Here is a 26,485-nt window from a genome sequence, read left to right as displayed (position 1 = left end):
AGTGTTCGTGATCTTGATACAGGAAAAACAGTGATCAAAGGCATAAGAACTCCAAATAATTTATACATATTTGAAGAAGGACAACAACAATGCTATTTGAGCAAGAATGATGAACACTGGTTATGGCACCGGAGGTTGGGGCATCTAAGCTTTTCACAAATAAGGAAAGCATGCAAATACCAGGCAGTTCGTGGTCTTCCAAACATCAGAATTCCAGACAATACAATATGCAAATCATGTCAGTTTGGTAAGCAAACCAGAACTAACTTCCCTGAGAAGGAAGGATCAGCTAGCAGGCCTCTTGAACTAGTCCATACAGATGTATGTGTACCATCTAGGAAAAGGTCACCTCGAGGAGAAGAATACTTTATATTATTCATTGACGACTTCTCCAGGATGGTTTGGATAGGACTTATGAAGCACAAAGACGAAGCCTTCGAAAAATTCAAATCTTTCAAAGCCTTGGTTGAAAACGAATCAGATCACAAAATTAAGTGCCTCAGGTCTGATAGAGGTGGGGAATTTACCTCAAATGAATTTTTCGATTTTTGTGAAGAACATGGAATAAGAAGGGAATTCTCTACAGCTAGGACTCCTCAGCAAAATGGAGTAGTGGAAAGGATGAACAGAACGGTTCAACAAATGGCTCGTGCAATGCTTGATGAATCTGGAACTCCCGCAACCTTCTGGGGTGAAGCTGCATTTGCTGCGGTCGTTATTCTCAACAAAACAAATGTCCGGGTGAACAACACTCAAACTCCTCATGAGCTCTGGTATGGTGAGACTCCTTCGGTAAAACATTTCAAAATCTTTGGAAGCAAATGTTATATTAAGAATAATGATGAACATCTTGGCAAGTTTGAACCTAGAGCAGATGAAGGGATTCTCCTTGGTTATTCTCCTCACAGCAAAGCATATAAGTGTTACAACAAAAGACTTGGAAGAATAGTTGACAGCATTGATGTAGTGGTTGATGAAGAAGGAAACATTCCTAGGCAAGTAAATTATGAAAATATCGAAGAGGATGAAGATCATCCTTCAAATCAGACTGATGATGAAGAAGAACCTCAAGAGGCACCAGAGGAACATATAAGGATAGAAGAGAAGACTCCATCCAGGTATGTTCAAAAGAATCATCCAGAATCTCAAATCTTGGGGCAAAAGGAGGGAGGCGTACAAACAAGAAGAACAATTGCAGAAGCTTCAAACTATTTGGCATTACTCTCCTCCACTGAACCACAAAATGTAAGAGAAGCATGCAAAGATGAATTTTGGTTCAAGGCAATGGATGAAGAACTTGAGCAGATCGAAAAGAACAACACTTGGGAGTTGGTTCCTAGACCAAAAGAGAAGAATGTCATAGGGACAAAATGGATCTTCAAAAATAAGTTGAATGAAAATGGGGAAGTAATTAGAAACAAGGCCAAACTTGTTTGTAAAGGGTATGCTCAACAAGAAGGAATAGACTTTGAAGAAACTTTTGCTCCCGTTGCTAGACTTGAGGCCATCCGAATGTTCCTTGCTCTCTCAAGCTTTCAGAAGTTGAAAGTATTTCAAATGGACGTGAAATCAGCCTTTCTGAATGGAGACTTAGAAGAAGAGGTGTACATTGAGCAACCAGATGGTTTCATTCTTGGGAATGATCCAAATCTTGTATGCAGACTAAAAAAGGCTCTTTATGGTCTTAAACAGGCTCCAAGGGCTTGGTACTATCATTTGGACAAATATCTTCATCAACAAGGCTTTTCAAAGGGATCAGCAGATAGCAATCTTTATATAAAAATTGAAAATGACAAATTGCTAATACTTGTTGTGTATGTAGATGATATTATCTTTGGCAGCAATGAAGAAACTATGAGTCAAAGCTTTGCCTTGGTGATGCAGAAAGAATTCGAAATGTCATTACTTGGAGAGCTGACATATTTTCTTGGTCTACAAATCCAACAAAATGAAGGCAGTATCTTTTTGTCTCAAACCAAATACCTCAAGCAGATCTTGAAGAAGTATGGCATGGAAGATTCAAAACCAGTATGTACCCCTATGGTTACAAGATGCAGCCTCAGTGCAAATGATGAATCAGCAGCAGTGCATCAACCAACCTATAGATCCATGATTGGAAGTCTACTTTATTTGACAGGTACCCGACCAGACATCATGCATGCAGTGGGAATAGTTGGAAGATTTCAAGCAAATCCCAAGGAAACTCATCTTCAGGCAATTAAGATAATCTTCAAGTACCTTCAAGGAACTCAAAACTATGGCTTATGGTATCCTAGAGATACAGATCTCACACTTCATGCTTATATAGATGCAGATTGGGCCGGAAGCGTGGATGACAGGAAGAGCACAAGTGGTGGTGCATTCTTTATGGGTTCCAGATTAGTATCTTGGTTCAGCAAGAAATAGAGTTCGATTGCTTTATCTACAGCTGAAGCGGAATATGTGACTGCTGCATCTTGCTGCACTCAACTCCTTTGGATGATGCAGACCTTGCAGGATTTTCAAATCACTTGTACACCACCTATCTCCATCCTATGTGATAATACAAGTGCTATCAGCATTTCAAAGAACCCAGTCATGCATTCAAAGACCAAGCATATACCTATCAAATATCATTTTCTTCGGGAACAAGTGCTTGAACAAAAGGTCAAGTTGGAGTATGTTCCTTCTAAGGAACAAGTTGCTGATATACTCACCAAACCATTGCCCAGGGAGACCTTTGAATACCTCAGGCAAAAGTTGGGGGTAGTTGATGCATCATCTTCTTGTTGAATCTCATCTGTTTCAGAGATTGTTGGTTGTACGCGAGTTTCATATGGGGTATACGCATACATTTGCTGGGTTATGGATTGGTCGAAGATCGAATGGCACAAGTTCAGGGGGAGCATATATTCTTCTAATAATGCATTGTTGGCATTATGGTAGAAGATCTTGGAGGAGAAAGTATAGAAGGAGAACATGGATGTTGATCTGAATATTGCTGCTAATATGTCTCTATCTCTCTTGTCAAGGTCATGTATGGTGTATAGTAGATTATGGTTCTTCTTGAAGAATTTTTCTTTTGCAGATCTGGTCTATAGTCAGGGGGAGCTCATTCAGAAATTTCAGCAGGCACTCAGGGGGAGTATGGACAGCAAAGGAAGAGAATATCTTGGTCCGCCCTTTGCCCTTGATGTCAAAGGGGGAGAATGACTTTGAGGATCTTGGGGTTGCCATCAAGTCCAAAGGGGGAGATTGTTGGCATTATGATTCAGGTTTGGCGCTATGGCACAGGTGTTGTACTTGATGGCAACTCACTCAAGTGGAAAATCTCTGTTCTGGCTCTCAAAATGATGGAAAATAAGGGGTTCGCAGGTACACTGTTCAAAAGGTGCGGGCCCGCAGGCACGCCGTTCACCAAGTGCGGTCATGTCCGCAGGTTATCCGAACAGAAGGTGCGGACCCCAGTCCACTCACTCCAATGCAGAGAAAGCGCGCACACGTGGGAATTCTTATGTCTGGCCCATGGTATTTAGCCCGACGTTCATGATCCTATGGTTTTGGCCCGTGGTATAGGATCTAAATTATTGAACCCCGGTTTGGATCCCTTGTATTGGTTTTCGATGGTTTTGTCCCATGGTGTGAATAAGGGCTTTCCTATAAAAAGGAAAGGAGATCACTTGGCTAGTCACTTGTGAAATTTGAATATCTTAAGATCTGAAATTTTGGGTGATTAGTTTGAAAAGCTAGATCTAAATCAAGGTGAAATTTAAGGTGAATCTATTGATAGGTCGTGATCTCTCGGGCGCATGATCAGATCTGTGGATCTGACTGTCTGTGGCACATTGGAGGACTGTTAATTTGGCTCTATTCAGAGGTCCGCAGCGCAGCAGAAGGCGCAGGTGCGGGGGTCCGCAGCGCAGCAGAAGGCGCAGGTGCGGGGGTCCGCAGCGAAGCAGAAGGCACTGGTGCGGAGGTACGCAGCGCAGCAGAAGGCACAGTGCGAAGGTACGCAGAGGAACAGAAGGACCAGGTGCAGAGGTACGCTATTAGGCAGAAAGTGCAGGTGCGGATCTGCGGAGAGGTACGCAGTGCAGCAGAAGGAATAGGTGCGGAGGTACAGAGAGAAGAAGAAGGACCAGGTGCGGATCTGCGCAGTTTAGACACAGAAGAGCTACGGATATTCGCAAGCTTCTATTGGTGAAGTTGTGGACTTTTCTTGAAATATTTGTTGGCTGCCTTTTATCTATTGCTGAAGAGTTATGGGTTTAGATTACTGGTATTGTTGTTCTGGTTACTGCATTCTGAGAAGTTATTGGTTGATTCATTGGTTGATTGAAAAAGGAGATTGGTTGATTCACATGTACTTGATGATTATTTGATGTTTATGGATCCAGTTTGAAAATTTATGAAAAGTGGTCCTTGCAAGAAAAGAAGTAGGCCAGCACCTACGTACTAGTAGATTAGGTAGTACAAGAGTTAAGGGGGTTGTAGCTCCCTTCCAGGAGAGACTGGAAAACGAGAGAGGGTTGTAGCTCTCAGTAGGTTGCAGCCTGCGTACTAGTAAAGGATTGCACCAGTACAAAATCATTGTAAAAGAAGTTTCTAATTGAAAGAAGATAGAGACATATTGCAGCAGGTGGTTTTCACCCACATTGGGTTTCCACCTTATATCTGGTGTTCTTTTGTGTGATTATCTATTTTTCTTGTTCTTGCTCATCATTATATTGTACTGACATACAAACTAATGATCAATATCTGAAGAATAAATTAAAGTATAAATCTAGAAGATATATTGAAAAGAATTAGATAATATTGATTCACCGCCCCTCTCAGTATTATTTCCAACACTGTGTATTCTCTATTTTCTTTTTCCTATTTCTTTTCCTGCAGTTGATCCTTATACAAAACCTTTTCATTGAATATTACATGTTTTCTCTCAATGATTTTGTGTTTTTCATAATCATAAAAGCGATAACCAAAATCATTAACAACATATCCAGTAAAGGTACATTTCTTTGAGTTTGCCTCAAGCTTTTTTTTATTTTCTTTATTAATGTGAACAAAGGCTTCATAGCCAAAAGTCTTTAAAAAAGAGTAGTTTACCTTTTTACCTGTCCATGCCTCCTCTGGAATACCACCATCCAAGGAACTTGAAGGCCCTCTGCTTATTAGATAAACAATAGTATCTACAGCATCTGCCAAAAATTGTAAAGGCAATCATGCATGCAATCTCATGCACCTTGCACACTCCATAATTGTCTTGTTCATCCTTTCTGACACACCATTTTCTTGTGGTGTTCCTGGAACTGTCTTCTTTCTACGAATTCCATTCTCTGAACAGTGTCTATCAAACTCTTTGTTGCAATATTCACCTCCATTGTTGATCTGAGACACTTCAACCTTTTTCCTGTCTCATTTTCAACCAAAGCTTTGCATTTCTTGAAAGTATCAAATATATCAGATTTATTTCGAATACAATAAATCCAGGTTTTTTTGGTTGCATCATCAATAAAAGTAAATAATAACGAAAACCACCAAGAGATGATACCTAAGCAGGTCCCCATTCATCTGTATGCACAAGCTCTAATTTTTCGCTCTTCTTTTCTTTCCCAAATCTGAGGAATCGGACTCTCTTTTATTTTCCATAAACACAATTCTCACATAATTTTAAATCAACATGCTTCAAACCTGGCAACAAATTTCTTGAGTGAAGAATATGTATCCCCTTCTCACTCATGTGCCTGAGCCTATGATGCCACAATGTTGTATCTTCTCCTGTAGAGGTTAAAGCATTAACAGAATCAGAAATACCATTGCATAAATATAATGTACCAACCTTTTCTCCCTCTGTTATTATCAGGGATCCTTTAGTGACCTTCCAGGTTTTATCTGTAAAAGTAGTCACACAACCTTCACCTCCCAACTGCCCTGTTGAAATCAGATTTTTCTTCAGATCTGGAACATGTCTTACCTCCTTCAATAGCTATTTATTTCCATTCTACTGTTTTATGAAAATTGTACCCATTCCAATGATTTTACAAGGTTTAGCATCACCCAATCAAACCTGTCCAAAATCTCCTTGAACATAATCATGAAAATGTTTCCTATTGGGTGTGGCATGGAATGAGGCCCCTGAATCTACCACCCAGGCATCAATAATATTTTCTAAAGAAAGAATCAAAGCATCTTGTAACACATCACCTGTCACAATCGCTTCATGATTGTTTTCTTGTTGCACGTCTCCTTCTTTTCCCTTCCGAGACTTGCAGTCTTTCTTCAGGTGTCCATTTTTCTTCCCCTAGTCTTTGCAATCAAATCATTACCCGATGTCTCACCGGAGCTTTTCCGTCACATTTCCTCGCTAAGGATTGCACCGACAACATCATCAAAATTTAAAGTACTAGATCCAAAGATAGAGGTACTAATGGCCATAACTAAACCATTCCAACTTTCTGGCAATGAGCACAGAAATAACAGAACCCTTACTTCATCATCAAAAGTTACCCCTACAGAACTTAACTGACTTGTAACTGTATTAAATTCATTTAAATGATCAACAACATATCCACCTTCTAACATTTTCATATTAAATAAATGATTCATAAGAAATACCTTATTTGAGGCCGAGGGTTTTTCAAACAGTTTGGCCAATGTCGACAATAAACCCTCTATTGTCATTTCCTTTGAAATATTAAACGCTATTGATGTCTCTAGGCACAGCCGTATTGTTCCAAGTGCCTTTCTGTCAAGAATATCCCATTTTGTGTTTGTCATACTTGTCGGCTTCTTTTCCTTTCCGCTCAATGGTTGGTATAGATCTCTCTGATACAGATAATCTTCCATCTGCATCTTCCACAGTTGGTAATTTTGGCCATTAAATTTTTTGACCCTAAACCTACCATCTTTCGCCTTTGCTCCCACTCGAACCAGAAACCCTTCTCTCCTACGAGTTTATCAGCCAAATAGATGTTCAGCTCTAATACCAGTTGTTAGAAAATTATATATTACGGAGCAATGGAACACATAAAATATTGCATAAATATAAACATAGAAAAAGTATAAAACAAGAGTGACACAGATATACGTGGTTCACCCAGTTTGGGCTACGTCCACGGAGAAACAGCGAGTCCTTCCTTTTATATTATTCAGCAAACTGAAGAGATACAACTTACAGCAGATCCGTTGTAATTCCCTCTTCACTCTCAAACTCCTCTCTCTTCCTCACTCAGAATACATATCTACATAGACACAATACAATTCCCTCATATATAGCGAAGGGTTTCCTTCTAGGGCAAAAAACCCTAAATTAAACATAACTTCTATCATCAAATCTCTGCCTAATGAATGCCCTAGATTGACTACGAAATTACAACATTTTACAAGGCAATTTTACATCTATTTTTAGCTTCGGGGGCATTGTCCCCTATCCCCCCGCCAGGGAGGGGCTCCCAAAGGTCGCAATCGCCCCCCCGGACCCCCCCTACAGCGAATATATTACGAGCGGCATTGCCGCCCCATTACGAACTAGGGTCCAATGCGGCGATACCTTTGAATACAGAAGATAATCAGGCTCCACACCCAACAACTTATTTATTGGTTTGATGATCAAACTAGCAGTATGTATCCAATATCATTTTCTCACGACTCTAGATCTATCATTGAAGATTTGTGTTTACAATTGGTTGTGATTTTAGCAATAAACAATATCCATGTGTATCCAAACAATAATAGCATCACCATGGACCTTTTCAACTCACTGGGTATGTTATAGGTTTATAAGCAAACAATGATAAATTCTTTTGTTCTTTGAGTTTCATTGAATTATATTGTTCTCCATGCATATGTGACTGATTCTAAACATGAATTACTTGGACTAGGATTGCAATTTGTTGAGTCTTTTCTTATATTATTGAAGGATGTCGTGACAAATTTTAAGTAAAATTTCAGAGCTTAATGTTGGTTCATTTAACCTAAAATTACACATATCATTTTTAGGATCTATTTTGCTTGATATTTTATTACAACGAACACACAATGCGGTATGTACATCAAAATATTATGTGTGTTATAGGAATTGATTGATTCAAACCGGTTTGATTAAAAATTTGATTTCGGTCTAGACTTTAACTAAAATGGGACTAGTTAACTAGTGTGTTCTTGGAACTGGTTAATTTAGATCAGTTTGATAGAAAAGTTGTTTCCACAATTTAACCGAAGCGGGACTAGTTTGGTCTGGTTCATGGTCGCACCAGTTAAAATAGCCAGTTCCAATCTAAACTAGTCATGCTCGTGATCTTCTTTAATCAAAACCAACTTCAAAATAGAAGAACCCTGAAAAAAACGTGCAGCCCTCTAAATCCTATTAGAATGTCGATATGTTTGTTATGATTTGGTATTTCATAATTTATTAGTATTGCATAGGTATTTTTGAATCTTAATATTTATGTATTTTGATTTAAATAATTTTAAATGAAATTGATTGTACTTTTGATCTATGCTTTGTAGCCATAATCACACTCTAAATTACAAAACAATATGAACTTGGGTTTGAAATTTTAAATTAATTTTAATTTAATGATATTAAATTAAAATTATATTTTATTAGAATTTTAATTTTAATTCAATAATTTTTAAATTAATATTATGTATAATAATTTAATTTAATAAGTTTTTTTTTTTCAAAGGTGGACAAATCTATCAAACTCAGATGTCAAGCCAACAGTGAGGACAGCCATCTCTGGCTGCTATCCACAAATGTTGGTTCTCGCATCACTGTTATCAAGGAAAACCACGCCACCTGGAATAACCCGCTGGTGGTCCGTAAGGGAGCAGGCTTTCACTCCTGCCAGATGCCTCTGGGTCTTGGGCCATTAACCTGTTTCCTTACGTCCGAGGAAGACAAGCTCTTAGCCAAGCAGAAGCAGTTTTAGGGCACACTCCAAGCCCAAATTTAATAAGTTGTATAATTCAATAAATTAATTTAATAAATTGTATAATTCAATAAATTAATTTAATTTAATTTAATGTTATATATAATATTGTGGTGATTTAATTAGGGTTTTAAATTTTAGTTGAATTAATTATTGTTATAATTAGGGTTTATAATACTGGGTTTAGTCTTAGAGTTTAAAATATTAATTTAGAATATAGCGTATATTAAGTTGACGCCTACGACGTATATCAACTACATTTATTAATGTGGTTGTGCTAGTTCTTAGTCTTTTTCATAAGTAGGGAATTATAACATCTTGTTTTTTGCTCTATATTGCCTTAATTCATTTTTATCAATAATGTTCAAGTATTAAAAGTGATCAATGCTTCTACTTTAAAAATTAGAAAATTATATATTCTTAATTATTAAGTATCCCTCATTTAAAAGAATAAGCATTACAAATACTTATACCTTATCAACTCACCATAAATCTTAAATGATACATGAACACCATCTAAATGTGGGTTGAAATTACCAATTTCAATTTATTGGCCTTTTGTACATGTTTCATTAGTTCTTTACATCCTATAGTAGGAGATCCATGGGAGGAGCTTGAAACAAAAATCAAGCATGCCCATCATGTCAAATTCTTGTATTATTTTTCGCAATTTGGGATTGTAAGAATGTAGGCACATGCAAAAATTACAGTCCATGAAAGTGGCAATGTGGCGTAGCTCTTCTTTGAGTTATGAGCTACACCATTGTGTGTAAGGAAGTTTTCATTAGTTCATGCTTAAACAATAACAATGATGAATGATAATGTTGCCTAATTTTACTTTTATTTTTTTTAGTTGTTACAACACCGTTCTTGTGCCCTCACTAATTGTTTTATAGGTTTCCAAGTGGGTGATGCTATAGGAAGTGATAGTTAGTTTTCTTAGGGAAATATGAGTTCAAGAAGGTGGTTATAGAAATTTCTACAATAATGAGGGTGGAGGCAATGATGCTTTTATGTGTTTTATAAATAGAAAAATGGGTTTAGTGATAGAGGTATATGACATTGTAGTGAAGGTGAAAACAGAAGGGAGGTTATGTACAACAAAACTAGTGGAAACTTAAGAACACAATCAAATAGTTGTGGATTTAAATTAGTTTTTTTGGTCCTATCTTGTTTAGTTTTATTGTGTTCATGTGCAACCCCACACTTGTTTCTACTTTTTTGCAACAATGAGAGGAATGAATACCCTAAGAAAGGAAACAAGTTTTGTCAACAAAAGCTTGACATGTAGAGTTAATGTGTGTGAAGTTTTGCTTTTTTCGATGATACTAGTGTTAACCATTTTTAACTATTATGTCATAACATCATAGTTTCTTTTACAGTGAAGGATATATATTGTATTAGAAAAAGTTGCAGTCGAACTATACAATGTTATAATATAAAAAGTTTGAGTTTAATCATAACTTGCTAACAAAAAGATATAATGTTTCATTAGAAATTCCCTATTCCTACCTACCTTATTCCAATGTTTGTAGATCTAGGAGGTATACTACGTTACAAATTGAAACAACAACAAAAAATAAAAGGTATAGAAAATAAGCTAGAAATTATGCCCAAAAAGGACGTCAAGATTCAAGCCCACTTAAGCCTCCAAAGCCACTTCCATTAAGTGCATTTCCACATCAAAATGTTCCACAAGGTTGACTTCACTTGTAGGATACTCCTTTTTGGTTTAAGAGAGTGTTTGATGCCTAAATCCTCATCATTAGCTATAGAAAATTTGTAAAGTGAGAAGTCCCCAACATAAATGAAATTTGAAGGGGAATGAGACAAAAACACGTCCTATAGGAGATGGATGTGAATCAAGATTTTACTAATCAAGGATTTTAGAGAACCAAATTGACACTCTAGCTCTAGGTAAATTTGTCAATAAACTTTCCTGAAAGTGGTGACCTCCTTCTCATTTTCCTTCAAATCCAATAGTTGGGTTACAATTTCCACTACAAAATTGTCCCTTGCCTTATTCTCTACTATTAAAGTCTTGACATAAGCCTTCTACTAGTGATTCCATAAAATGATGAAGTTCATCACACAACATTGGGCTTCAACAACCTTACACTTAGAATGCTTAATCCCAAGTTGAACAAATTAGAGATCACACAAGATCCAACATTTATACTTGTAAGATCCCAGTCTAAAGCACCCCTACTTACTACCGATGTTGCAATGTTGCAAAGACTAAGGACAATGGTGGAAACGATGACATTGAGCCCTTCCAAAACTAGCATAACAATAAACCAATGTGCAATTTCCAATTCACTCATCATACTACACATAAACGCATAAGATAGAGAGAAAGTGGTTTGTAGTAATGGGCATTGGGGAAGTCTTAACTCCCCATCTCTTTGAGACTGCATGATGTTGTTTGACTTAACCTTCATAATGAGTGACTATTTCAAAGGATGGGCATGGAATTTAGAGGTCCTTCATTTATTATACCTTCATTCAAACTTTCTCTTAGGTTGGCCTATGCATCAACCTCCCTATTTTGCGATCATAAAACCTGAGAAAAAAAAAATTGAAGTATCATATCAATGTAATAATCAAGCACATTTTTTTTTGTAAGCAAGTATAGAACATTATATTAGCAAAAAAATTATACATTTAGAGAATAATTCAGGTCCAGGGGACTGAACCCTACCTTCTACCCTATAAGGCAAACTAGAAAGGCTACTAAGAAAAAAAATGGTTTGATTTTGAGTCATAGTGCGTGCAAAAAAGCAAAAACTCAACCATTTTACAATCATATATGTGTCATGAACCTACATTTAAGACTGGAAGAGGCGATAACAGAGAAAAAAGATACACAAAACTAGAGAGTCAGATGACTTGATCATGATGGACATTTGCCTTTTGGTTCAAAAGATGCTTGTTGAGCACGAGTGCGGTCGACTTTGTTGCCTTCCTTGTCCATATATGTTGTTTCCTCAACAATGTGGCAACCATAGTTGTTGTGGCTGTGGGGGGCAGATTGCCTTTCAGATGGATGAGCACCGGTTGTTGGAGGCCTATGAAAACTTCCCTTCCCAATCACCATAAACTCCTGCTTAAGTTTGCCTCTGTCATGACCATCGCCTGCCAAAATGATGGAAGGGGGGGGAGAGCGGATCTGATGAGAGAGCATGCAGCTAGGTTGTTGCTCTGAATACCTATACGAAACACTGGAAGAAGTGAAGGATGACACGTTGGGAGGGAAATTGACTCCAATTCTTTGTGAAATTCAATGGATCATGGTTCTAATACAACTATCATAGGTGCTAGCTTCAACTACATGGCGTTCAGTATGGGTGTGAGCCTACTCCTAGTCCCAAAGATGCCTCGCTAGATCATTGTGAATGACCCAAATATTATCCATAATTCTTTGCCTCTCGGCAACTTCCAGGGTAGCAACGCATTGTTTGATATGTTCTGGAATTTCCGGGTTGAAGAGAACCAGGTGGTCATCACGCCAAGAAGAATTGGGAGGGTGCCCTCACCCCCTTCCACCACAACCACGTTCTCTCACCATGGTTGCTTACAAGAAAACAAGAATTTCCGGGGGGGGGTGAATTTGAATAGCAATAGTTGTGGGAGCTAGGTATGGCCAACTACTCTGGGCTTTAAAGACCGCACTGAGAAATTAGGAGAATGTTGACGGAGCAAAGGAATTAACATAGCATGGATCATTAAGTGGCATGTGAGGTCAGACCGGAGAAGAACCATCGAGATGGTGCGGGTGAGGAGGATGAAATCAATCATCTAAGCAAGAGTGCTAATCACATGCATAAGATCATATAAATCCATTTCGCATCGCTGCTAGATGCTAATTGGGCTCATGTTGGAATTGAATGCATTAATGGGCAACAGATGGCTAATGAACACCTAGATTTGGGTGAATAATCAAGTACATTAGATGAGATTGTTTGAAGTTTTTGATAGGGGTTTGTTGAAATGATGATTGTATGATTATCGAAGAACCCCCAATTAATGTGAATTAATCAATACCTTTCTCCCTTACCATGACTAGGCCTTAGAAACTGCTATTTCTTCTACTTAGTTGTTGGACACATTCTCTAAACCAATTCCATATTATATTTTCATTTTTATTTATAAACGAAACAACCCTATCCACAACCACCTACCACCATTGTGCGATAACATCACTAGTTATGATGGTTTTTCAAGGAAAATTTTATTTCCATGCCATGGTTATTTCCAAGTTAATTCCACACATTAAGTCGATGAATGATTCTATATATATTAATTATATGACATATTCAACTAAATAGCATATGTGTTAGAGTAGTTCAACATTTTGCTTTAAAATATTACTGTATATAAAAAGTGATAATATATATATATATATATAATGTTCAATTTAGTAAAATGAATTGGTGAAATTCAAAAGTTCTTTTGAAAGAGACCCACATTCAACTTCATAAATAATATATATAAATAATAAAATTGACTTTTTAAATGTGTATTAATATGAATAAATGAGAAACGCAAAACAAAAACAAAAACAAACAAACAAATAAAAAATCATAAAATCATTTATATTGAATTAGATAATTTCATTTCAATTTGATATTATATTTATAACTAAAATTTAGTTATAAAATAATAATAATAAATTAAAAAAACAAAATACTTAACATTGATTTAACATTAATTATGTTATTTTTTAGGCTTAAAGGGGTTGGATCTAATGGTGGGAAGTTAAGAATATAACATAAAGTTATAATCGAACGTGATGGAGCCTAGGGTTTCATTGGTTTGTGGCTCTCTTTGCCCCACCATTCTGATGGCTCCACCTCAAACACATTGTTAGTGACATGGTGCAACAAAATATTTCTAGATTATTCTCTGCCTGAGGATTGATTTCTTCTCCCACTTTTGTCTTCAGAGGATAGATTTATCTTTGGCTGTGATTTATGTATGACCGTTGAGGGAGCTGGCAGAAAGTCAAAATGTTGGAAATATCCTCTTGAGTCGTCTCTACATGGTGAGGGGAACGGAGATCGATGCTGCTTCATGGCTCCCATGACGTTTATGCTCTTTGTATTGTATGTGGGTCGTAGAAGCCCCAAAGTTTTTGTGACGGCCTTGGCCTTGGCCTCCTCCACTTCCATTACCACAAAGGAAGAAAATGAAGCCCCTAAATCTGAAACAGTCGCTCAATCTCCTCGGCGAGTAAAGGATGTTGTGTGGATCTGACGAGAAGTACCATGGTTTTCCAAGTTGTGGGTATCCTTGCCACATATCTCCAAATTGTTTTCACCATGTTCAATGTCTATCGACCTCCCAAGAACATATCCAGATAGGCGATGGTGGGAGCTCTTCAACATGCAATTTTTCTCTTGCACAAAATGACGATCTCATCACTTTTCCTTGGATCTCTCAATTTTTTGAATAGAGGGACCTCCAGCAAAGAGTGTATCTCTAGATATGCATACCCTTTTCAAAACATAGGCTCTAAGCCCTCGAATGGGTTATACCCAATGTACTTACCAGATCCTCACATGGGATCTACAAAACAGTGCTTCTGGCTCCAATCATTGCATCGATTTCGTGATTTCCTGCTCTTTAATGACGTTGGACTTTTAGCTGGAGGTTTTTCCTACAGCTATTATGGGGTTGCAGTATACGTACGACCATGGGAGGAAAGAGATGGGTATGGTGTCACCCTTGATTTTCATCATGAATTGAAAGCAGGCGAAGAGTGTAGATCGGCTGAGAATAATAAAAGGACAGATCTTGAAGATTAATCACCAGATCCGCCTAAAGGAGCCCCGATCCAAATTTTTATCAGAACACTAAGAGGGAAAATTGTTTGTATGAGGGTCTGGAACTGGGAGCGGGTACAAGCTCTTAAACAAAATATTCAAGAACAAATGGGTATCCCAGCAAGACTTCAAAATCTGATTTATGCAGGGAAATCATTGCAAGAGGACTACAAGCTACAAGACTATGGCATTGGTCCCGACTCGACCATCATCCTTAACATGAGACTTCTTGGAGGATGCCTTGGATCTAGCTCAAAAGGCCCAACTTCATTCAAAGATGCAGTCAAAGGGAAGGCGGAGCCACAAAAACAACCAGAACAGTCTCCCACTCTTCTTGGTCCCTATATCGTGGAACAAATGACACAGGTGCTAGCTTTGATAGTCAACTTGCCTGAGGTAAATAAGATTTATGTTGATTTTCGTGAAAGAGTAGTTATATGTATATTTAATGGATTTCGGCCCAAATCAAAGGTGTTACATCAATGGATTTTCTCTACTTTGACAGAAAGTTGTGATATCCTTCTATGTTCTAGGGAATTTTTCATTGTAAAGTTTGATACAACAAAATATAAGGATTGTGTATTAAATGAGGGACCATGGTTTTGGGGCAATGTGGGTCTATTCAGGATACCTTGGTTCTCGAGTTTTGATGCAAACACCATGGTGGTATCCAAAATGCTCGTGTGGGTTAGGTTACATAATCTACCATTGATTTTTGGCACATCACAAAGTATTAGAAGGAATTGCGAATTCTTTGGGGGAATTATTAAAGGTCGATGCAAATTGAGTCTCAAAAGGCATTTTCACCTTTTCTAGAATCTGTGTAGAGGTTTACCTTAGTAAAGCTTTGCATGTTCTCATTATGTTGTTTCACAACAATTTGTAGTGGTCTCAGCCCCTTGACTATGAGAATACATATTTTCGTTGTCGCACATGTCTTCAAACCGGTCATCTTCAAAGCGCTTGTCCTCAAGTTAAAAAAGATCCCAAAAGAAAAAAGAGACAACCACAAAAGCCAAAAGGTTGGTAGTTTTCAGAAACTCGGGAAGCAGAAATAGAAGGTGCAGAAACCACAGAAAACACCACAAACATAAATGATCAGAAATCCCAGGACACTTCGCAGAAGGACAAGGCTAAGCATAACTTTGCATTAGTTCCAATGCCTTCCGAACAACAGCAGTAGATTGAGATGATTACATCTGAAAAAGAATCAAGTGGTACCAAATGAACTCATGCATCAGAAAGTTTGAATTCTAATAAAGAAATCCCATTAAATGTAAAAGAGAATCAAATGACTATTGTATCATCCACGCCCAACTCTAGTGGTTGGCGAAAAGTGGAAAAAAAGAAAGGTAGAAAAGAGTAGACTAGTGTAAACTCTCTAATGAGTTTTTATTGATCTTGGACACCAAGATCTGTTGTTTTATGCATATTCTTTTTAGCATCTACAATATGTAATTTTGTTCAAAATGAATAAAATTGTGATTTTTCCTTGGGAAAAAAATGGTGGGAAGTTAAGAGCTTTTCAACATTGGACAAGCTTCAATTCCCACAAGGGCCTTACCTTGAAGCCATGAGGCATCTGGAGGTAGTGGTAAAATGTGTGGTTTATACCTAGAGAAACTATATTAAAAATATTTTTGTAATTTGTGCATACATGAGTGGATCAAATCCCACCCCTGTGTCCTTCTTCTTTAATGCCCAAAGGGGTAAGATCCAATGGTGAAAAGTGAGCAATTTTTCATCACTAGGAAAGGTTCAATCCCCATGAGGGCCTAACCTAGAGTCATGGGGACACCTTGAAGTAGTGGTTGAACATGTGGTTGCACCCAAAGGGACTATATTAAATAGTCTTGTGGCCTGTGCACACATAAGGGAATCAAAGCCCACTCCCATGTCCTCCTATATTTAGAATCCCCTTTGGGGTGAAAGAACATGAAAAACTTGCTTAAATTGAGGAATAACTCTACACAAAAACAAATCTTTCACCTCCAGACAATCCATCCATTCCAAGCACCATTGGTATTTCCACATCCTCTTAATGGTTCTAGTTAACTTGTGATGTTTCTACTTCACTTGGAATTTACCAGTATTGTGGCATAATGTCTTCCATAATTAAGTCTTAGTCAATAGAACTTTTTGTATGTATTTGGTTAGTATATGGATCTTAGGGATAAAAAACATTAACTTTTATCATTGATCTAGTTTTTTATTTGATAAATCTTAGCAAAATAATTTTAATATTATATAATCTAATTATATTTTAGAATATAAACAAATTGAAATTTTGAAAAATATGAAGAAAGAAAAAATATAAAAATAAAATATATCCACACACTATATAGATATTTCTTATAATTAAAAGTTGAGAAAAAAAATAATACAATTCAATTAAGTTTTTTTTATTAGGAGATGTAACGAGGTCATTGTCAAAATTACATCATGGGCTTCCCCAGCTATGTATTGCGACAACCTCTTAGCGTGGACGGTTTATCCTCTCTTTATCACAATTTCAGCCAACATTTGGTAACCAAGTTCCTTAACAACAAGAAACCTTCTTAAGACTGCCAAATTGCTTGAGACTTGATCCAAGGGTTACCATTCCAAAGAACTAAGTGTTGAAGCATTGATAATGCTTCTCTATCAAGTGTATCCATGTCGTTATCTATCTTGGGAAGTGTTTGTCCACTGTTATCTCCTATATCGTTTCATGGCCTTTTTTGTATATTTTATCCATCCCGATGCTTTTGTCGCCCCAAGATGGGGACACACCTGAAGGTTTTTAGGTTTCTGGAGGTGGGTTCAATATTCCTAGGATATGATATTCCTTTGGTTTGGTTAACTTGATTTCCGGTTTGGAAGGGGGCCACTTTGTGTTAGGGGTTTCCTTTCCAGGTGGGGATGAGTTTGGCTCTACTTCTTAGGGTCTTACTCTAGGCTCGAGGTGTTCTTCCTTAGCCATTGGTGGTGTTTCAGATGTGCTTCTTGTTCCTCGTTCTAGCTTTGAGGTTTTTGTGGGCAGATACTTGTTTCAAACTTTTAAGTGATCGCGATGGTGTGCTTGGTCATGGGTTAGTCTCCAAGGGTGCTTGGTCTGAATATGTGAATTTAGGTTTGCTTCCTTTTGGGATTTTAGACTCTCTTGGTCAAGGGTATACTCCTCAAATTTTCAACAGATCACTGCAATTGGAAGAATAGAGAAGTAGGCATTCTCTAGATGCGGTTCTTTGTTCCCATGGCCTATAATCTTAGGTATTATCAACTGAAGCTATGTTTAATCCATCACATGAAATTTCTTCATCTGAATTACTGAATATTGTTATCTCGGACATTTGTTTTATGGGTTTGTTTAATCAGTTGGTTTCCCTATTTCTTTTGTGATTTCTCAAGGTTTAGAGACTAGGGGTTCACAATCAATTTCTCAAGGTGTTGGTTTGCCTATATCATTTGTGGGAACACAAGGATTGGAAATTTGGATTTCTATGGAGCATTTTCATGCTTTAGGGGGAGCACAAAAGAGAGAGAAAAGTAAGTGTGTGAAGGATAGGTAACTGAGCTTTATTATGGAGTTGGGAGATGATGTAGAAATTAATGAAGTTGTTTCTCTTGCAAAGAAGGCTCTGGTAGGCCACACAAGGAGCAAGAAATTTTCTCTACAAACCCTTATTGATTGGGTTGGGTCGGTTTAGGGTAAGATTCTAAATCCTCTCCCAAGGATTAGGAATCTTGTTCGTGCATGGTTTATTCTTACATTTGATCGTACATACCAAGTGGATATAATTCTGCAAAAAGTATGGTCGGTAGATTCAATCCCTATTTTGTTAAAATGGTGGACTCCTTTGTTTGATGCAAATCGTGAGTGGGTTAATAAGGCTCTAGTTTAGGTATGCTTTCAAGGTCTTCCAGTCCAATTTTTGATGAAAGGGGATTTCATTCATATGGGTAACAAGCTAGGGGAGTATATTGATGCACATATGTCTTTTAAATTAACAAATGAGATGAAATTAGCTCGAATACTGGTAAATTTGGACATAAGAGAAGGGTTATGGGGCCAAATAAAATTGAAGCATCAAGGCATCACTTATGTGAAAATATTGTATTATGAGGGAATCCCCTTTTGATGTCAAAATTGTCACCAAATTGGTCATATTTAGTCTCAGTGCCAACTTCATTTAAAAGGTTCCAAATGATAAGTCTCGAAATATCTTGCAAAGAGGCATGATGTGCCTACTTTAGTGGATGATCCATGTGCTTTGGAAAAATGGAATCAGATGTTGATCAGTGGTTGTCATTGATGTCAACCCAAGAAGCATCAGGGGCTACCCCGATCTTGCATGGGAATTTTGACTTGAAAAACTACTCTATTCTGAGTCAAGGATCTTCTAGATGGATTCTACTCATCGAGATGTTCCGTTGATATATGGCACGCCATGTAATTCTTCATGGTTTGAGAGATATTCGTGTTTGAAGTTAGTAACCCCAGTTAGTGGGCTAAAACCCTATGGAGTTGTGGCATGGCACTCATAATTGGTTGTGGTCATTGAATAGTCAATAATTAATAATGACCCTCCAACGTTCACTTGTTGATGACCCTCTTAACTCAAGACAGTCATATAAATCCCTCCAACGTTCACTTGTTGATGACCCTCTTAACTCAAGACAGTCATATAAATCCCTCCAACGTTCACTTGTTGATGACCCTCTTAACTCAAGACATTCATATAAATAGTGACCCTTGTATCCTCCTCATAAGGTCCCAACAATTATGCTTTCACGATTAGTAACAGATTGTGAGGAATCAATGGTTACTTCGGTTAATGACTCGAGTCAAGGCGGTTCGTTAAATGACACACTATTCTAAACAATTCAGCTTATTGACTCCTAGAAATTTGAAGATGAGGAGTCTATGCAACACTATATGACGCAAGTCTACGATTGACAGACATGTAGTTTGAACAAGATGGCAGTTTCATTACATGTTTAGGGGGAGAAGAATAGTTGAAGTATTACATATTCAAGAAAGGAAGCGCTGACAAGAAATCTCTATGTGAAAGTGGATCAAGACAATCTAATGATTATCGAGATATCTCATCATGATCAAGGAATATTCATATATCAAATCAAGTACATCAAGCAAATGCTAAAGAAATTCAAGATGGAAGATTGCAAGCCTATCCTGACCCCCATGGTAACAGGTTACAAGAAGATTCGTCAACGAATGTAGACCAAAGGTTGTATAAATCCATGATTGGTAGTCTCATATATGTGACAGTCACCTTTCCAGATGTGATGCAGGCAATTGGACAAGTAGCACAATTCTAAGCAGCACCAAAAGAATCTTATATTATTGGCTTCAAAATAATTCTTCAATACCTTAAGGGTACATCGGAATATGGTCTATGGTATCCCAAAGGAAATGATCTAGTTATCCAAGCTTATACAATTGCATATTGGGCAGGAATTGTTGATGATCGTAAGAGTACCAGTGGAGCAACGTTCTATCTAGGTGGTTTCCTTGTCTCATGGTTAAGTAAAAAGCAGTCTTCAATCTCGTTATCCACAGTGGAAGCAGAATACATCCCGGCAGTAGATGTTGTGCTCAAGTTCTCTGGATGAAGTAAACCTTGCAAGATCTTTAAGTTAAGTTTGATGAGCCTATTCCCATCTTATGCTATAACACTAGTGTCATCAGTGTCTCCAAAAATCCTGTGATGCATTCCAAAACAAAAGCACATTCCGATCAAATATCATTTTGTTAGAGAGTAGGTCGCCAAAAAGAATATCAAGCTTGAATATGGCGGCACAAAGGAACAAATTGCTGGCATCTTTATCAAACCATTATCTCGTGAAGCATTTGAGTATTTTCTCCAAAAGCTTGGGATTGTCCCAAGTTATCATTAGAATCTTCATCTTATCTAACTATGTAGAAAGAGGGAGTGGAGGTGTGTACAATTCCACAGGATGATAGTTTGTCAGGGGGAGTTACCTTTTCCATTGAAGACAAAGGGGGAGAGAAGCCAGTAGGAAGAGGTGTTATGATCGCATGGGGAGTACTTGTGTTTCCATCAATGCCAAAGGGGGAGAATGTTGAACAGTGGTTGGTCAACTCAAGCAGCACTAGGGGCTACCCCGATCTTGCATGGGAATTTTGACTTGACAACCTACTATATTTTGAGTCAAGGATCTTCTAGATTGATTCTACTCATCGACATGTTTCCGTTAATATATGGCACGCCACGTAATTATTCACGGTTTGAGAGATATTCATGTTTGAAGTTAGTAACCCCAATTAGTGGGCTAAACCCTATGGGGTTGTGACATGGCACTCATAATTGGTTGTGGTCATTGAATAGTCAATAATTAATAATAAAAAAATTTCTCCTAAAATACCTCCAATGCTCACTTGTTGAGGACCCTCTTAACTCAAGACATTCATATAAATAGTGACACTTGTATCCTCCTCATAAGGTCCCAACAATTTTGCTTTCACGATTCGTAACAGATTGTGAGGAATCAGTAGTTGCTTCGGTTAATGACTCGAGTCAAGACGATCCATTAAATGACACACTATTTTGAACAATTTAGCTTATCGACTCCTAGAAATTTGAAGATGAGGAGTCTATGCAATAGTATATGACACAATTCTACGATTGACAGACAGGTAGTTTGAACAAGATGGCAGTTTCATTACATGTTCAAGGGGAGAATAATAGTTGAAGTATTATAGATTCAAGAAAGGAAACACTAACAAGAAATCTCTATGTGAAAGTGGATCAAGACAATCTAACAATTATCGATATATCTCAACAGGATCGAGGAATATTCATATATCAAATCAAGTACATCAAGGAAATGCTCAAGAAATTCAAGATAGAAGATTTCAAGCCTATCCTTAACCCCATGGTAACAGGTTACAAGAAGATTTGTCAATGGATGTGGACCAAAGGTTGTATAGATCCATGATTGGTAGTCTCCTATATGTGACAGTATGCCTGCCAGATGTGATGCAGGAAGTTGGACAAGTAGCATGATTCCAAGCAGCACCAAAAGAATCTCGTATTATTAGCGTCAAAATAATTCTTTGATACCTTAAGGGTACAACAGAATATGGTTTATGGTATCCCAAAGGAAATGATCTAGTTATCCAAGCTTATACAGATGCATATTGGGCAGGAAGTGTTGATGATTGTAAGAGTACCAGTGGAGCAATGTTCTATCTAGGTGGTTGCCTTGTCTCATGGCTACGTAAAAAGCAGTCTTCAATCTCGTTATCCATATTGAAAGAAAAATACATCATGGCAACAACTGTTGTACTCAAGTTCTCTGGATGAAGCAAACCTTGAAAGATATTTAAGTTAAGTTTGATGAGCCTATTCCCATATTTTGCGATAACACTAGTGCCATCAGTGTCTTCAAAAATCCTGTGATGCATTCCTAATCCAGGTGGATATTGGTGGCCACCTACCAAGTCCACATGGACCCCCACCATTGTTTCTTTCAGCTTTTCAATTTCCTTAATTGTAGCATAGTTTACTATTTTTAGCAGTTTTTCGGGTCATGAACTTCTGGAGCCGTTTTAAGGCCCTAAACAACGGTTTTTGGGAAAACTAGGAGCAACATGGGTCCATGGACTGATGTTTCTCTTCCCAAAATTGTAGTTCTCGGATAGATCTTTCTAACGAGATACTATGCGCGTCAAACGGAGATCGTATGCCAAAGTTACGACCCCGGGAAGTTGATGTACCAATTTACCCAAACAGAGCCCACAGTTTGGCTTTTCATCTTCTAGGGTTAGGTTTTTTTATGTTTAGGGTTTTCCATTGTTTCTCAACAATAAATAGGCCTTCGAGCCTCATTCTAACATAGTTCAGAGGCATGTAGCTGCCACATCTCTTCTCAGAGATAAGCTACCATCACCCTAGCTGGTTTATTTCCATTGTTGTTTGTAATCATATTTCAGTATTTACATTAATGAATTGAAGTATTATTTCCACTGCATATCTGTGTTTATGGTTATCTCTGTAATTTTTTGCATTCCTGTTTAAATCTGGATCAGTGGTATCAGAGCGCTCTACTTTTTCTTTGTTTTTCTTTGCATGTCCCCAACAAGGTCGGGATATAAGGAGTTAGGGCTTGAACTGGTCGAACCTTTGCAAGACCAGCCTCGCAAATCCCGACGGCCTCCCATCGCGAATGAAAATAAAGACGAGGAGACAGGAGATCCCATCAAAATCTTGCTCGAATAAGCCCTCGAGCGACAAAGGAATGCGATGATGGACAACTTTGCCCAGATCCTTCAGCGGCTACCCAAGGGCGACGCATCGGCTTCCAACAGCTACTCTGGAAACGCCACACCATTTAAGGTACAAGTTAATTTTGAAATCCCCATATTCGAGGGTCAGATAGACACAAATTTCGTCGATAAATGGTTAAATCTACTAGAGGGTTATTTTTTTGTTCATGATTTTTCCAGTCAGGAAAAGATTATTTTCGCTCTTCTCAAAGCAGCCCCAACGTCAAGGACTGGTGGGAGACCTACTGCGAGCAGAAGGATGAAAGTACAGGCTCACTATTTTTAGCCGCACCCACTTGGGATTAATTCCGGGATGCCATCAAGGAGCAGTACTACCTTGTCGGGAGCTATGAGGATCAATACATAAAGTGGACCACGCTGCGGCAGGGAAGGGACCAAGACGTGCCGAAGTTTGCCAATATTTTCCATACCCTTCGCACAAAGTTGGGTATCAAGGATTCTGTTAGCGCTTGAGATTTCACCCTAGGCTGAGGAAGGTAAACCTTCAAGGCAACATCAAACCATTTCACCTCGTAGCTAGCCCTACGGGGTATGAGAAGGCTCTCTCCGGTCAAACTCGGTAGATCTTTCAATAGGATGAGCTGACCCAATTAGGAACACTGATATTAGGCTAGTAAACTGATAAGGAGGGTTGATTCGGGGGTTTTTGGGGTTTTTTGGTGGCAAATTGAGGATCTGCAATTTTAGGGTGCGGGGATTTGACACAGTTTCTGCAGGTGGGTCTTTGGGGCAAGGTAGGAGTTTGTGCTGATGCCTTTAGCTGAGATGGATGATCAAGGAATAAAAAAGAGAAGCTAAAGAGGGCAAACAATGACTTTGAATCCTCTCTAGACAGTGGAAAACATAAACATTAAACAAATTTGAAAGTCGAGCATGGCAAGCATGAATTCAAACTTTATCACTTCATTTGTTTAATAAGCTGCAGTAAAGAAAGGGATGGAACACATAAACACACTTACAATTACAATAAGAGAACACACCATCCACACAAAAGTCCACAAGAATCCCAATGATGTCTGCAAAACCCTGGTCTTCCTTTTCCTCAAATTGCAGAGATACCAGTAAAATATACAATAGGAGCTTCTCCCTCAAGAGTCCAACCATGAAAATGAGTAAGAGAAGGCATAATATAGATGGTCTAACTCCTTTCCCCACCTCTAGGGGTCGAGCTCAGCTTCCTAGGAGCTGTTTCAACTAATTCTAAACTGAGCACTAGATAATAGGCAGTCAAAACAAACTGCCTCTAAAACCTAGGAAACCTATCCATGCATTAAATATTTACCATTTACATCAAGGAAACTTCTAGAAGTGTTCAAGGAGAGTAAAAGTATCTAAGTGCTATGAAAATTACACAAAAATCCATCATTTACATGCCTCAAAATTCAACCAAGATGAAAACAGTGTTTTGCTGGCCGAACTGGTCAAAACAGGCAAATTTCCTTGACTGGTCGCGCACATCACTCTGACTAGTCGCGCACATTCACAGCTCTGTTTGAGGGCCTTCCCGGTGTCCAAATCAGGTGCAAGATAGCTCGTTGGAAAGGTCTACGAGTATACTTTCCAACCCCACCGGAATTTCTGAATGTGGAGTTGATTTGACCCCTCAAAAGTCATTTCTCCCAAGACAGCTTTCTACAACTCAAAATAGGGGCAGAAAGTCAAAAATTGCATGTATTTTGAGCTTTTGGAAGCCCAAATCTCCATAAAATCTGAAACCCATCCATAGGCAAGTGTATTTTTGCATGAAAATTCCAAAAATGCAAAGTTTTCCCCGTTCTGAGTTGCCCCCATGTACGGTCGCGCGCGGGGTGAGACCAGTCAAATGGCCAAAACCTGTAAAATACCCAAAAATGCCAAAAATGCTTCAAAACTCTCAAAATTTCTTGATTTTGCTGCTAGGAGGATGCTAATGAGTATCATGGTGAGTGAGAGAGGCCTCGGCCAAGATACGGAGCGGGTTGGTCTTCTTCTTCCTCTTACGGGCCTCGGACAACCTCCTTTGGAACATCTTCATTTTCGCCTTGCAAACATGCATCCTCGCCCAATAGTGATTCTTCATGTTCCGTAGCAACCTCTTGTCCTCGTTTGCCTTCTCTAACAGCCTCTCGATCAATTTAGCAAGCAAGAGGGCGATTGAGCAAATTTGAAGTGGTTTTGTGGAAGACAGTTTGACTAGTCGCGCACGGGCTTTGACTGGTCGCGCACAACCTGACTGGTCGCGCCCGTTAGGAATTAACACTGCGGAGGAGCTGCTGACTGGTTGCGCACTGCCCAACTGGTCGCGCACAGCTCCTGAGTGGTCGCGCACCTGAAAATGACCCAAATTCTCTGCAATTCGCCTCCTTTCGCCTTCTTTGCCCTCTCACTCTTCTTTGCAAGCTCTTAGATGCACAATGAGGGTGTTTTAGAGGGAATTTAACTCTTTATAAGCCCAATTTGAAAAAATTTACTTACCAAACCCACTTTCTAATGTTTTGTTTTGACATTCTCTTTAACACTGTTTTGAGTTTGCTTTGTCCTGAATTTGACTTTTTGGGTGCTTTAACTCCGTTCTTTTTGCAGGTTGACCATCTGATGGACTCTGGCGAGGAGACCAGGGTTATTGTCGGCATTTTGAAGAATTTTGAAAATTTCCTTGTTTTTTGCAAAATTGACATGACCTTGGCTTTAAAAACATGGTTTTTAAATCCAAGGTATAAATGAGTTGTACCTGATGAAAATTATTTACATACCTCCTTCCGGCTTGCTGGGGACCGATGGACCTCTAACTCATGATCTTGCAATGACATTTGACTGAAACCCTAGACCTAAGACTTTGGACTTCAAGACAAAACAAAACAAGCGTGACACAAGTTCATTAACTGATATGACCTGATCCAGCAAAGCCAAGAAGGGAACAAGGACCAGCTCCTCCATCAGTTTTATAGCATGCCTAATGGAATGCAAAACTGACATCGATGAGACACCTACTTATGCATATGCAAAGAGTTTTTTTATCACTGATGGAGGGCATCATGACCGACACTAACAGATTCAAATCAACATTTGGTACTCAAATACCGAGGTTGCCTGCACAAGTACATCCAGGAAGAAATAGAATTCCTGAACATCCCCTCGCTCGACATGGCATGCCGATATGCCGTCAAGGTCGAGCAAAAGTTTAAATAGAAGAAGCGAGACTTTGGATCTACGAATCCGAAGCAAGGGAAATGTGCCCCCAAACCGCAGAACAAATGACAAAGCCAAGGTGGGGTGGCCCAAGACAACCTGCCAAAGTTGCAAGAAAAGAACATCACCGTGAAGCTGAAAAAGGACACAGGAAAGTGGTGTGAGTTCCATAAGAGCTCCACTCACAACACAAGGGAGTGTCAAGCCATGCAGTCACTGGTGGCCGAGCTAAAGGTTTCAGAATCAGATGCATGTTCCAACTCTGA

At 38.5% G+C, this 26,485-nt stretch overlaps 1 pseudogene; it reads left to right on the top strand.

Moving 5' to 3' along the window:
• The window catches only part of LOC149224822 (uncharacterized), a 123,740-nt pseudogene that overhangs the window by 81,824 nt on the left and 15,431 nt on the right, over positions 1-26,485 (top strand).

This window comes from Pinus tabuliformis, chromosome Q (assembly GCF_031772625.1).
Source record: "Pinus tabuliformis cultivar Carrire ecotype Pingquan chromosome Q, CPIR1, whole genome shotgun sequence".
Lineage (NCBI taxonomy): Eukaryota > Viridiplantae > Streptophyta > Pinopsida > Pinales > Pinaceae > Pinus > Pinus tabuliformis.
This window is presented reverse-complemented; position numbering and strand designations above follow the sequence as displayed.